Source organism: Gorilla gorilla, chromosome 18 (genome assembly GCF_029281585.2).
Source record: "Gorilla gorilla gorilla isolate KB3781 chromosome 18, NHGRI_mGorGor1-v2.1_pri, whole genome shotgun sequence".
Classification (NCBI taxonomy): domain Eukaryota; kingdom Metazoa; phylum Chordata; class Mammalia; order Primates; family Hominidae; genus Gorilla; species Gorilla gorilla.
In genome coordinates, this window is record NC_073242.2 from 99197176 (window position 1) to 99203288 (window position 6113).

Here is a 6113-nt window from a genome sequence, read left to right on the forward strand (position 1 = left end):
GCCCTCGGGGCTGCTCTATGGAGTAGCCGTTGTTTTATTTCTTTACTTTTTTTTTTTGAGAGGGAGTCTTGCTTTTGCTCAGGCTGGAGTGCAGTGGCGTGATCTCGGCTCACTGCAATCTCCTTCTCCTGGGTTCAAGCGATTCTCCTGCCTCAGCTTTCGAGTGGCTGGGACTACAGGTGCCCACCACCATGCCGGCTTTTTTTTTTTTTTGTAATTTTAGTAGAGACGGGGTTTCACCACGATGGCCAGGGTGGTCTCGAACTCCTGTCCTCAGATGATCTGCCCGCCTTGGCCTCCCAAAGTGCTGGGATTATAGGCGTGAGCCACCGTGCCCAGCCCTATTCCTTTACTTTTTTTTTTTGAGGTGGAGTCTCACACCTGGCCTCCAATATGTTTATTCATATTGCTGAGGCAGGGGATTGCTTGAGCCCAAGAGTTTGAGGTTGCAGTGAACCATGATCATAAGCTGTATTTCAGCGTGAGTGAGAGATTGAGACCTTGTCTCACAAAATAAAAGTTAAAAAGTCCTTATCTGGAGGTGAGAAAGCCAAATACAAAGGTCTTCTCAGTTGGTTCCCAGTCTTCCCAGTCCAGCAGCCTCAGCATCACCAGGGAGCTGGTTAGGCAAATTCTCGGCCGCCCCAACCTACTGAATTGGAGACCCTGAAGATGGGGCTATCTGAATTTTAACAAGGCCTCCAGGTTTGCATGCTCAAGATTGAGAACCACTGGCAAAAGCAAACCATTTGAATCTGAAGTCAGCCCACCTGCATTTGAATACAGGCCCTGCCGCTTAATAACTGTGATTTAGAGCAAGTTAGTTACTTAACAGCTAGGTTGACCAATTGTCCGAGTTTGCCTGGCACTGTCCTGATTTCAGCATTGAAAGTACTACATTATCGCTGTGGCTCACGCCTGTAATCCCAGCTTCTCAAGCTGTCCCTGTGGAATCCTCCATATCGGTACATTCATCCCTATCTAGCATCCCCTTCCTCCCTCGCCCGTCCTGCACCCTCAGAATTCATTCTCAGATCAGCTTCCCAGAGTTTTGCCAATATCAATTAAAAAAATTTTTTAGCCAACCATGTACTGTGAGTAAGCCAATATCAATTAGCAAAATCTTTAGTTTCTTTTGGTGATTCAGTATCTTCCCCTGTGGAGTTTTTTGATGATTCAGTACCCTCCTAGATTTGGCCCCTGGGGCCTGCGGGGATGTGACTTGTTATTTAATTCTGGAGAAAATGAGGGGTAGGGCTTATAAGGAGATTCCTTCGGGGCAGGGTCATTACAGGGTGTGTTACATAGGGAAATGCTAGCTGCTGGCTAGCTCTCGCTCTTGAAAGGCTCTTCCTCCCTCAACTGAAATGGGGAAGGGGGAACCCTGGCCGACTGAGGTCCTGACATCTTTAGCACATGGCTTCTTAGGTCACCCAGGGCATCCAGGTTACCAGCTTGGGAAACAGGAGATGTAGGTTGGAGGAAGAGGCTACAGCCCACCCTGGAAATAACTGCCATCCGTCCCACCCATATGGTTAGGCTTTGTGTCCCCACCCAGATCTCATCTCGAATTACAATCCCCACGGGTTGAGGGATGGACCAGGTGGAGGTACTTGCATCATGGGGGCAGTTTCCCCCATGCTGTGCTCGTGACAGTGAGTGAGTTCTCACGAGATCTGATGGTTTCAAAGCGTGGCAGTTCCTCTTTCTCGTGCTTAGATCCTCGTAACTGTCCTGTGGAGAAGGTGTCTGCTTTCCCCTACCTGCATGGTTGTAAGTTTCCTGAAGCCTCCCCAGCCGTGTGGAACTGTGAGTCAATTAAACTTCTTTATAAGTTACCCAGTCTCGGTATTTGTTTTTTTGAGATGGAGATTTGCTCTTGTTGCCCAGGTTGGAGTGCAATGGCGTGATCTCGGCTCTTTGCAACCTCTGCCTCTCGGGTTGAAGCTATTCTCCTGCCTCAGCCTCCCAAGTAGCTGGGATTACAGGCGTGAACCACCACACCCAGCTAGTTTTGTATTTTTAGTAGAGAGGGGGTTTCATTATGTTGGTCAGGCTGGTCTCGTGCTCCAAGCCTCAGGTGATCCGCCCACCTCGGCCTCCCAAAGTGCTGGGATTACAGGCATGAGCCACCGCACCCAACCTTGGATGTTTCTTTATAGCAGTGTAGAAACAGACTCACCCGTCGCTGCAGGCCATACCTCAGCTACATAGAACACCTAACTGCCCGCAAGGGAGTTCCTGCTACTAGGATCTTCAGAGTGACAAAGAGGAAGCTTTGGCTGGCAAGGGTGGTGGGGAGGGGAGGGGCTAGGTACCTAAGGCTTCCCTATCTTTCCACACAGCCTAATTTTCATAGCCTCTGGTCTCCACATTTCACTCTTTCCCAAATAAAGGCCTTTTAAGGTGTGGGTCCCCTTGGTCATTCTGTAACCATTGGATCAAGTTTTCAGTTTTTTCTGCTCTCTCAGCTGCAAAATAACACATTTGAGTTTTGGTGTTTTTTTTTTTTTTTTTTTTTTTTTGAGACAAAGTCTCACTCTGTCGCCCAGGCTGGAGTGCAGTGGTGTGATCTCAGCTCACTGTAACCTCCGCCTCCTGGATATAAGCAATTCTCCTGCCTCAGCCTCCCAAGTACCTGGGATTACAGGCACCCGCCACCACACCTGGCTAATTTCTGTATTTTTAGTAGAGACGGGGTTTCGCCATTTTGGCCAGGCACACTCGGGTTTTCTAACCATACCTTGAGCCAAGAATTTGGATTCTGAGCTTGTCTTTTCATTTAAGCTATGTGGCACTGTTAACATGACCGCCCTGCCCAGCAGATCTTGACTTCAGTGTAATCTTTATTCTCTTCTATGGCAGGAGCCATTAGGTCCCCCAAAGCCTTGCCTTTGATGGGTACTTTGTTCCCGGGGACAATGGGATTAGCTGTCTTGCCAGGGCGTGTCATGGGGCTGCTGGTGTCCTGTCCCATAATACCGGCTGGATTTTCACTGTCCTCTGGCCACTTTCCAGCCTTCAATTGCTCCTGTTTCCTTTGGGGCTTCTTGCTCTGTCCAGTCCTGGTCCTATTTTTGTGAGAATCAAGGTTCTTAGTTTTAACCAACAGAAACTAATTCTGGCAACTCGAAGCAGAAAGGGACTTTGTCAGAGGTACTGGCTAGTTCCTAGGAGCTCTGAAAGGGTCAGAAAATCAAATTGGGAAGAGGCCATTGGGCAAAGCTGGCCAGGTGAAGACCCCACAGCCTCTGCTGGCACAGAAGCTACAATTGGCACCACCGAAGTGGGACAGAAGCTGCCACCTGTGCAAGCTAGATGTAGTCGCTGTCGCTGTCACCATCAATTTTTGAGATGATGCTTCTTCCTGCCTGCCACTTTAATTCAAAGCGAAGGCCAGGTGCAGTGGCTCATGCCTGTAATGCCAGCACTTTGGGAGGCCAAGACAAGAGGATCGCTTGAGGACGGGAGTTTGAGATCAGCCTGGGCAACAGGGTGAGACCCCGTCTAGCCAAAAAATACGAAAAAAATAGCTGGGCAGAAAGAAAATGGCTCATGCCTGTAATCCCAGCACTTCAGGAGGCTGAGGCGGGTGGATCACCTGAGGTCAGAAGTTTGAGATTAGCCTGGCCAACACGGTGAAACACTGTCTCTACTAAATATACCAAAAATTAGTCAGGTGTGGTGGCACACGCCTGTAATCCCAGCTACTCAGGAGACTGAGGTAGGAGAATCGCTTGAACCCGGGAGGTGGAGGTTGTAGTGAGCTGAGATCTCACCATTGCACTCCCCGCTGGGTGACAGAGCAAGACTAGTCTCAAAAAAAAAAAAAAAAAAAAATAGGCGCCACGTCGATGGAAGGACAAGAATAAAGAAACAGGCCGGGTATGGTGGCTCACGCCTGTAATTCCAGCACTTTGGGAGTCCGAGGTGGGTGGATCACCTGAGGTCGGGAGTTCAAGACCAGCCTGACCAACACGGAGAAACCCTGTCTCTACTAAAAATACAAAAATTAGCCAGGCATGGTTGCGCATGCCTGTAATCCCAGCTATTGGGGAGGCTGAGGCATGAGAATCACTTAAACCTGGGAGGCGGAGGTTGTGGTGAGCCAAGATCGCGCCATTGCACTCTAGCCTGGGCAACAAGAGTGGAACTGTGGCTCAAAAAAAAAAAATAAAATAAATAAATAAAAAATAAAGACATTGGGCCAGGCACAGTGGCTCGTGCCTGTAATCCCAGCTCTTTGGAAGAATGAGGTAGGAGGATTGCTTGAGCCCAGGAGTCCGAGGGTGCAGTGATCACATCATTAAACTCCCACCTGGGTGACAGAGTGAGGAGCTGTCTCCCCACCCCCATCCCCCCAAAAAAGAAGGTAACTGGGCAAAGAAGTTATTTTTAGTAGAGACTGGCTTTCATCATATTGGCCAGGCTGGTCTTGAATTCCTGACGTCAGGTGATCCACCCACCTCGGCCTCCCAAAGCGCTGGGATTACAGGTGTGAGCCGTGGTGCCCAACCTCCTCTTCTCATTTAATCCTCAAAATCATCTCACAAAGCAGGTGCTATCAATACCCGCGTCTTACAGAACAGTTAACAGATGTGTCCAGGGCCGCATGGAGAACACCTTGAGAGAGGAATGAGATCTCCGTCTCCTGCCTCATGGCCGATACACTGTTTCAAGAAGTTAGATGACATCACAGATACTCAGGGCACCCAGCTCCAGGCCTTACTGCCTTCGCACAAGGCCGCTCTCTACTAGCTTCACCCCGCATGGAATGCAATGGTCAATGAGGCCCTGGTCAGAACATGGGACTGACAAAGCCAGCACTTGTAGGCTGAGTCTCAGATCACGTGGCTTTTTTGTTTGTTTGTTTTGTTTGTTTGTTTTTGGGAGATGGAGTTTCACTCGTGTTGCCCAGGCTGGAGTGCCATAGCACCGTCTCAGCTCACTGCAACCTCCGCCTCCTTGTTCAAGCGATTCTCCTGTCTCAGCCTCCCGAGTAGCTGGGACTACAGGTGCGTGCCACCATACCTGGCTAGTTTTTGTATTTTTAGTAGAGATGGGGTTTCATCACATTGGTCGGGCTGGTTTCGACCTCCTGACCTCAGGTGATCCACCCACCTTGGCCTCCCAAAGTGCTGGGATTACAGGCATGAGCCACTGTGCCCGGCTGGCCTTTTTTTTTTTTTTTTTTTGAGGAGTCGCACTCTGTCATCCAAGCTGGAGTGCAATGATGTGATCTCCCACCATGCTAGTTGTGTTTGTTGTTGTTGTTTTTTCTTTAGTAGAGATGAAGTTTCTCCATGTTGGTGAGGCTGGTCTTGAACTCCTGACCTCAGGTGATCCACCCACCTCGGCCTCCCAAAGTGCTAGGATTACAGGTGAGTCACCATGCCTGGCCTCAATTTCTTGAAAGACAAAGAAAAAAGACAAAAAGAAAAAGGGAAAGAAAGAAAAAGAAAATGAAAAAAGAAAAAGAGAAAGAACAAGAAAAAGAGAAAGAAAGCTCCATGGGTTTAAAGGCAAGAGTCAGCTTCAAGGAGGGCTGGGAAGTCAGGTGACGCCACCCCTGTGCTTCCCACGGCCAGATCACCTGGTGGAGGTACCATTGGTTTTGGGCCCCTCTCTCAGCACTTGCTACCAGAGAGGACAGCTCTACACCAGAAAGTGAGGGTGGGAACCTGCTCACTGCTGTCTGCTCAGGGCTGGGCATGAGGCAGGTGCTCAGTAGGGGTCTGGAGAATAAATGAATGAACCATCACGGGGCCAAGCACCTGGAAGCGGGCTGGAGATGCTTGCTCTGGACTCCTGGCTCAGGAGTGGACTCCCCAGGTGGACTTCCTCCTGCACCGCCACAGCTGAGTGCGTGGAGCATGGGTAGGGCAGCTAATGAGCAGGGTCATCATGAATGACAGCAGATGACACCAGGACAGGGGAGGTCAGTAGCCAGATGGGAAGAAAGCAGAATGAAACAGGTCGGCCAGGTGCAGTGGCTCATGCCTGTAATCCCAGCACTTCGGGAGGCCGAGGTAGGCGGATCATGAGGTCAGGAGATCAAGACCATCCTGGCTAACACGGTGAAACCCTGTCTCTACTAAAAATACAAAAAATTA